The sequence below is a fragment of the Martes martes genome (genome assembly GCF_963455335.1).
Source record: "Martes martes genome assembly, chromosome: 6".
Taxonomy (NCBI): Eukaryota; Metazoa; Chordata; class Mammalia; order Carnivora; family Mustelidae; genus Martes; species Martes martes.
In genome coordinates this window covers 7,554,016-7,563,018 of record NC_137893.1, presented here as the reverse complement: position 1 = coordinate 7,563,018, position 9,003 = coordinate 7,554,016, and positions in this window count along the sequence as shown.

Genomic DNA, 9,003 nt, shown 5'->3' with positions numbered 1-9,003 from the left:
TCATCCGCAGAGAACCTTCTACACTGCTAGAGCTTTTGCTGGGAATGTGGATGCATGGGCTAGAACCTCCTCCAGCTTTTGTTGTTTGCACAGTGATCCAAGTCCATCTTTCCATCCAAAGGGCTGGGGAGGGGAAGCAATGCTGCAGCCATGGAAAGAGAAGAGCAGTTTTCCTTCATGGCTTCTCTTCCCACTAAGACACAAAGGAACCAGATGTTGGTAAGCTGAGAAATCCCTACCTCTCATGAGCTTGTTAGGATTCAGCTTAATTATTTGGCTCAGGGGACTTTCAGGAAGTTCAGAAACACGTTGTTGAGTTGACAAAACTCCAAACTGGTGAGTGGAGGAAGCAGGGGTCAGGAGCAACTCCACTGCTGGGCTCCTCTGGTTCCAGACATTTCCCTGCACTGTGCAGGCAGCCCTGTGTTTCCAGTATGTCATCGTTGACTGACCAGCCGCTGACTACCATCCTGCCAGTGATAGATGAGGACAGCTGGGACCTACTCATACTGCTGAGACAGAGCCCACCTGGCATTTTTGAGGTCTTCCCTTTGAAATGGTTACAAAACTTGCCAGTAAATCTGACTTCTAAAGGCCACTTTCTGTGGTCAGTATTTTATGGTCTAAACCAAAGTTGCACTTTATCTTAAATTGAAATAACAAAAATAAAGTTCAATTTGTTGATAGAAGTCATAGCATAATAAGGAATAAGATGTTTATGCTAAGAAGTATGTGCATCTGGGGCACTGTGGTTTGAAATAAGTGTATTGGGCTGCTCAAAAGTTAATGAACTTTCCAAAATTATTAGACATCGAAGGCCTATTCTATCCATAGGGCAGACCATTTGCAGGTGCAAAGTGTGTGTGTGTGTGTGTGTGTGTGTGTGTGTAGGGGGTATGATTTCAAGGATCCAACTAAGGACCTGCCTTAGAAATGGCTAGCTCATGGGGCTCCTGGGTGGCTCAGTCAGTGAAGCATCTGCCTTTGGCTCAGATCATGATCCCGGGGTCCTGGGACTAAGCCCAATGCTGGGGTCCCTGCTCTGCGGAGAGTCTGCTTCTCCCTTTCCCTCTGCCTGCCACTCCCCTTGCTTGTGCTCACTCTCTCGCTGTGTCAAATGAATAGATAAAATCTTTTGAAAAAGTAAAGAAAGAAAAAGAAAGAAGGAAAGAAAGAAAGGAAGAAAAAAAGAAAGGAAGGAAGAAAAAAAAAAGGCTAATTCAGAGAATTTTGATGAGTTCCAGGAAGAGGCAATTCATAGGAAACTACTCTGCCTGGTTGCCAATCTCTATGAGGACTCTTTATCTGAGAGGCGTCACCTGATTAGATTCTGAAAACACCCAGTAGGGGTTAAGTCCGTGCAGTGAAACCAGTGGGAGGTTCTCCTGGAAATTGTGGTGGGAGAGATGCGTGCGCAATGTCACTGACACTGGCAAGAAGAGATAGGAGGCTGGGTCTAGTCCCTGCTTTTCCCTGAACCAGCTTTGCAACCTTGGGCATGTCACTTAGCCTCCAAGACTTTTTTCAGTCCTAAATGTTCTGATTCATTAACTTTTTGGAGGCAGTTACAATGGATTGTGTAGGGAAAAAAACTGCTGAGGAGAAAAAGAGAAACGTATACTCAGCCGCAGGTTTTGCTTTCTATCCCGAGCTGGTCCCATTTCTCTGTATTAGTGTTATCAGGCTGTAATCACTTAGATTACAGTGACTGGAACAGGGTGGAGCAATTCAGGAAAGGACTGTGATAATAAGCAAGTCTTCACCTGGGTTTAGAGAGGAAGGAGGAGCCCAGCCTGGAATGGGAGGGATATTCCAGAAGGAAATGAGTTTATCTGGTGCCTTGGAGAAGCACCAGAAGAGTGGGCGCTAGGGTTTGAGTGATGAGGGAAAGATTGAGGGACTGAGGTCATAGTAAAAGGCCTTTAAATGTCTATACTGCCCAGAGCAATCTATACTTTTAATGCCATGCCGATCAAAATTCCACCAGTATTTTTCAAAGAGCTGGAGCAAATAATACTAAAATTTGTATGGAATCAGAAGAGACCCCGAATTGCTAAGGAAATGTTGAAAAACAAAAATAAAACTGGTGGCATCACGTTACCTGATTTCAAGCTTTACTACAAAGCTGTGATCACCAAGACAGCATGGTACTGGCATAAAAACAGACACATGGACCAGTGGAACAGAGTAGAGAGCCCAGATATGGACCCTCAACTCTATGGTCAAATAATCTTTGACAAAACAGGAAAAAATATCCAGTGGAAAAAAGACAGTCTCTTCAATAAATGGTGCTGGGAAAACTGGACAGCTATATGTAGAAGAATGAAATTTGACCATTCTCTTACACCGTACACAAAGATAAACTCGAAATGGATAAAAGACCTCAACGTGAGACAGGAATCCATCAGAATCCTCGAGGAGAACATAGGGAGTAACCTCTTTGATATCAGCCACAGCAACTTCTTTCAAGATATGTCTCCAAAGGCAAAGGAAACAAAGGCAAAGATGAACTTTTGGGACTTCATCAAGATCAAAAGCTTCTGCATAGCAAAAGAAACAGTCATCAAAACAAAGAGGCAACCCACAGAATGGGAGAAGATATTTGCAAATGACAGTACAGATAAAAGGTTGATATCCAGGATCTATAAAGAACTCCTCAAACTCAACACACACAAAACAGATAATCATATTAAAAAATGGGCAGAAGATATGAACAGACACTTCTCCAATGAAGACATACAAATGGCTACCAGACACATGAAAAAATGTTCATCATCACTAGCCATCAGGGAGATTCAAATCAAAACCACATTGAGATACCACCTTACACCAGTTAGAATGGCCAAAATTAGCAAGACAGGAAACAACGTGTGTTGGAGAGGATGTGGAGAAAGGGGAACCCTCTTACACTGTTGGTGGGAATGCAAACTGGTGCAGCCACTTTGGAGAACAGTGTGGAGATTCCTCAGGAAATTAAAAATAGATCTTCCCTATGACCCTGCAATTGCACTGCTGGGTATTTACCCCAAAGATACAGATGTAGTGAAAAGAAGGGCCATCTGTACCCCAATGTTTATAGCAGCCATGGCCACGGTCGCCAAACTGTGGAAAGAACCAAGATGCCCTTCAACGGATGAATGGATAAGGAAGATGTGGTCCATATACACTATGGAGTATTATGCCTCCATCAGAAAGGACGAATACCCAACTTTTGTAGCAACATGGACAGGACTGGAAGAGATTATGCTGAGTGAAATAAGTGAAACAGAGAAAGTCAAGTATCATATGGTTTCACTTATTGGTGGAGCATAACAAATAATATGGAGGACAAGGGTAGATGGAGAGGAGAAGGGAGTTGAGGGAAATTGGAAGGGGAGGTGAACCATGAGAGACTATGGACTCTGAAAAACAACCTGAGGGTTTTGAAGGGGCGGGGGTGGGAGGGTGGGGGAACCAGGTGGTGGGTATTGGGGAGGGCACGGATTGCATGGAGCACTGGGTGTGGTGAAAAAACAATGAATACTGTTACGCTGAAAATAAATAAAAAATTTAATTTAAAAAAAAAAAGGCCTTTAAATAATTTGCTGAAATAGCACACAGACTTGTCGGCAACAGGCAACAGTGGACTTGAATGAGAAATCCTGTGCTTGAGATTGAGAATTTCTAAATTCTAAATGAGAATTTAGAAAAAGAATAAATGCAGCTCTAAAAAATTTCAGTGACATTGTTTTTTCATACCTTGTCCACATTTTAACAGAAGTCAGCAAAAGCTGTCAGAGCCAGCACCATGATCCAAATGACCCATTTTACAGACAAACTGAGGCTGGAGACAGACTCTCCCACAATGTACCTTTACTTTCATGTAAGTTATCCAACTTACAAAGCAAGATCTCTGAAAAGAAAGGATGTGTCTGGCTTTTATTTGCAGGAGATAGTTGCGGTGGGGGTGGAAGGGTACTTAGCGAGAGATCTAGACTTCATACTCTCTAGCACTAAATCCTGAAGTATCTGATAAAATCAGAACCTTTACCATTAGACTTGTATAACTGTGGAAATACGCAACCTCACAGGTCTGGTTTGTCTTCTCATTTAGTGGATGATGAGTTGACGGAGGTTGTGGAGATGTATTCCCGGTTGGTTCACCTTGGCTTCAGACCCAGAGCTGGACATGCAGGCCCACACCATAGCTCAGAAGCCATGTGCTGACCACTGGTGTTACATCAAAGTGATTATGATTAATAGTTGTGGAGAAGGGGAGCATATCTGGTTGGAACTTTTCTATGTGAATATTTATTGTAGAAACACATTAAATAGGGGATAATTTAAAAACATTACAGCAGCACATTGATATCTGTGGAAGAACTCTAAGGTAAATGTCCCACAATATTGATGTGCTACACTAACTCCCTTTAAAAAAATTTTTTTTTAAAGATTTTATTTATTTATTTGAGAGAGAGAGAGAGAGAGCGCACAAGCAGGGGGAGTGGCAGAGGGAGAAGCAGTCTTCCTGCTCAGCAGGGAGCCCAATGCGGGGCTTGATCCCAGGACCCTAGGATCATGACCTGAGCCAGACACAGATGCTTAATCGACTGAGCCACCCAGGCGCCCCAACTTCCTAATGGAGTTGGCTGAGGACTACAGGGAGTAGCGTAGGGGAGACCGGACACTCTCCAGCTCACCTGCTGTGTGTTCCCTGGGGAAAGGACAGGGGCACTGGACAGTAGGGGCAGGCAGGTTAATCCACCAGGATGCCAAGCTGGGTCTGCGCCAGCCTGCAGCCAGCCAGACAACACAGCGGGGCTGTGGAGCTTTCACGAGAACAGAACACAGAAGGATCATTCTAGGTCTCCCCCATGGACTGGAAATCGTTATTCACACCACACGCTGCTAAAGGAAGCCCTGCCTTTAAAAGAGGAACACTTTAAAAATAGCAGTCATACCTCGTGCATGGAAAGTACCTTTGCTATACCAGACACCATCACATCTGCCTTCTTACTTGATCCCCACAATGACCCAACAAAATTGCTGGGGCGTAGAAGCTATCCAGGAGAGGGAATAACTCATTTCTGGGCCAGGTATCAGGCAAGAGCTCAGCTAATGCTTGAGTAAAGGAAGAAAGGATGGGAGGAAGTGAGGGAGGGAGGGATTGAGGATGACACTGGTGTCCTGATTTTACAGAGGAGGAAACCCCCTAGGGAGAAAATGATCTACCCAATGTGACACCACTGCTTGCACGGGGAGCAAGGTGGGGCTGTGGACTCCTGGTTTAGTGCTCCTCTTTCCCACGACCCTTGCAACGTCTCTCTCAGCAATTTGCTGACAGGTGCATTTGGGGTGATCTTTTAAGTGAATTAGCCCACAGGATCCCAAGTCTGGGACTGATGTCTGTAAAGGGGGTAAACCTACCCTTCTATAAAGTACACAGAGGCCCAGCTGTTCCCAGGAAATGTCTCAGAGAGAGCAGCATGGTGTCTGTGTGATGTGACCAAAGGATTTCAGGTTATGTCCACTCTGTAATATAAGTGCACAGTGTGTCTTGCCAATCTCTGACCCTCTCCAGGCCATAGTTTTCTCAGGGATATAATCATGACCACCATATTCTTCATGACCACCATATTCTTTCCAGTCTCCATCCTCTGCCTCTAAAGCTCATCCTGGGTGGCTTCCAGAAGTGTTCCATCTTGCTGATGGCCGAATCTCCCACACTCTGCCCAGTATTGACCTCAGGAAAATGCTGTGGGGGTGGGGAGAGAAGACTGCTGGATCCTTGGGGTGCATATCACCATCACCTCAAAAGTGTCTGCTGCCCTCCCTTCCCTGTGGCCTTGTTGGCATAGAAGAGATCCTGCAGCCAACAATCAGCATCAGTGGTCCCCACAATAAGATTGCTTAGTGTTCGAACTTGTCCTTTTTTTTTTTTTTAAGATTTTATTTATTTATTTGACGGACAGAGATCACAAGTAGGCAGAGAGGCAGGCAGAGAGAGAGGAAGGAAAGCAGGCTCCCTGCCAAGCAGAGACCCTGACTTGGGGCTTGATCCCAGGACCCTGGGATCATGACCCAAGCCAAAGGCAGAGGCTTTAACCCCCTGAGCCACCCAGGCGCCCCCAGACTCATCCTTTTGAGTAGAAAAGTGATTCCTTATGACCCTACTCTTTATTTTTATTTTAAATACTATCCTTTCAGAAATCATTCCACTGTAGAGAATTTTTTTTCTAGGACTGAAGCTATGTGAGGAAAGAGGGGAGGGATGGACTAATGGAAGGAAATGTCTAAAACAAGGGGAGAAGAAACTTGCTAATGGTAACTGGATCAGTCCTGAGTGTCTGATTGATGTAAATCAAATGTATCCATTACAAAACCTTTCCTGGAAACTCATTGTATGCTGGGCTCTGGATGGACCCACAGGAAGCATTCACGCATGTGGCAGCCTTCACCCTCACAGAGTCATGAAGTCTTTGGCCAAACAATAACTTGCTTATGAACAGAGAAGAATCTATCAGCCTGAGAAGCTGCTGAGAAATCTGAGCTCCACAAAGATGATGGAGAGTGGCTGATGCTGAAAGCCATGGGCATCCAGCCAGCCAGAGTAGAGAGAGCTCACTGAACATCCTTGCTTTCAGCTAACAAATGGGAAAGTCCACACTTAGAAGCACGGCTACTCTGGTTAGTGTATGGGCTACTCTAGACTCATCCTAATCAAGTTTCAAATCAAGCCTCATAAGAATCAGCCTGATCTACCAATAAATTAACTGCCTATTGGCACAAAAATAGATGGCTGCTAGATGAAGTCATCAAAATTTGGAGTCTTAACAATGCAGCATTCATAATTCTAGCATAAAGTCATAAATGAAGGGACATGTGATAAGCAGGAAAATGTGACCCATAATCAAGACAAGAGAAGCCAATGGAAAATTATCCTGAAATAACCCAAATGTGATAACTAGAAGGAAACAAGGAATTTTAAAAAGCCATTATAAATATATTAAGGAATTAAAGGCAAAACTGTTTATAACAAAATGATAGTTACAATATTTCAGTAGAGTAATAGAAACTGCAAAAAGAATCAAATGGACATTTTACAACCAAAAAGTAAAATATCAAAAATGAAAATTGGATAGACCTAAGAGCAGATTACATGAAACAAAATAAATTGTCAATGAACTTGCAGATTGATTAACGAAAACAATCAATTCTAAAAAACCAGAAGAAATGGACTGAAAAGATATTAACTTGTGAGATGAGATCAGGCAATCTAAAAATGTGTAACTTAAGTGCTAAGAGGAGAAATATGGGGCAAAAAGATATTATTTGAAAAACTAACAATTTAAATGTTTTCAAATTTGATGAAAACCCATAACCTTATAGATCTGAATAGTTCAGTGAGCCAAAGATGGACGAATACCAAGAAACCCACTCCTTGTCATGTCGTAGTCAATCTGCTGAAAATCAAAGATAAAGAGAAAATCTTAGAAATGACAAAACAAACAAAAAACCAAACAAGCCCACAATTACTATAGGGAAGCAAAAATATGAATAATGACTGACCTCACAGCAGAAAAAATGGAGACAAGAGTATAACGGAGCAACAACTGGAAAGTACAGAATAAAAATACCAGCCAACCAAGAATTAATTAATTAGCAAATTAATTAATAAATACCCTTCAAAAACAAAGGTGAAGACCTTTTCAGACGTCTGACAATTGACAGACTCTGTTACCAGCAGATCCACATTATAAGAAATAGAAGACGTTCTTCAAGCTGAAGAGAATTGACCCCAAAGAGGCATTTAGAGCTACAGGGAAAAGGGAGAGAGAGAGAGAGAGCACCAGGAATAGTAAATATGTCAGAAAGTATAAAGGAACACATATTCTTTACTCTCTTAATTTCTTTAAAAGACTTAATATGTGTATCCCTGTTGGGGGTGGTTATAAAGGATGTAGCTGTGACAACGATAGAACCAAGGATGGTGCTAAATGGAACAATATTGCAACAAGGTTCTTATAGGTTCTAAGAAGTGGTGGAATAGGAACTCTGAGTAGATTGTGAGGAGTTTAGGGTTTGCATTGTAATCCCTATGGGAACAGCTGGGAGAGAGAAAACCAGTGGAGGACTGACAGATGCTGAGCTGTGACTCCTACATGCCCCTTCAATGAGAGACTCGTTGCCCCAGGGGCTGGGAGTGCCGTTGGCAGATGTTACCTACAGAGAACCAACTTGCCCTTCCCTTCCTTGGGCAGCACATGTGAAATGACTGATCAATTGAAAAGTATAAAGTTCTGGCTAATTTGTCCCATTCAGGAGAACTCTGGAGGACCAGTGTAGTTCTCAAAGTTTTTGCGGGTCTTCTGAGTCTGCTATTGGACCAGCAGTGCAGCTGGACCTCTCCCGATGCCCCATTCTTCTTCTTTCTCCTTTCTTCCCCAGACATCGCTCTCATGGACATTCCTGAGCAAGCTCTGTGCAAGCTAGATTTCATCTCAGAGACTTTTCCAGGGAACCCGATCTGCAACAATCGGTAGCTGGAATGTGCTGAGCAAACCAGTGGGGAAAGAATGGAGTTTTGGAGTGGGCACACTCACTTGTATGGCTCATAGTGAGGACCCCATCATAGCCCCTGGCAGAAGACAATAGTCTAATGGTTTAAACTTTCTCTGATGGTGGACTAGGTTGGCATAACAGGAGGAGAGATGTGCTATAATATAGGTGATGTGGTATATCAGGTATTTAAGAGAAAAATACAGACTGAGATTGCTTAACAAGCAACTGAAAACTACCTTGGGTAACATACCAAGGTGCTCCCATCTCCTGCAGCATCAGGGAACACAAACCTGAGCTATGAAAACCCAAACTTAATTATCAGAGTAGCTAAGCTCCAGAGAAGGTTAAATGCAAACCAAGGCAGGATGTAATGCCAGACTTGAGAACCTCACAGGAAAGACTATGACCAGGCAGGACTCATGGAATAAGGACAAGAAGTCAGTGTTCCTCCAAATATTTTCA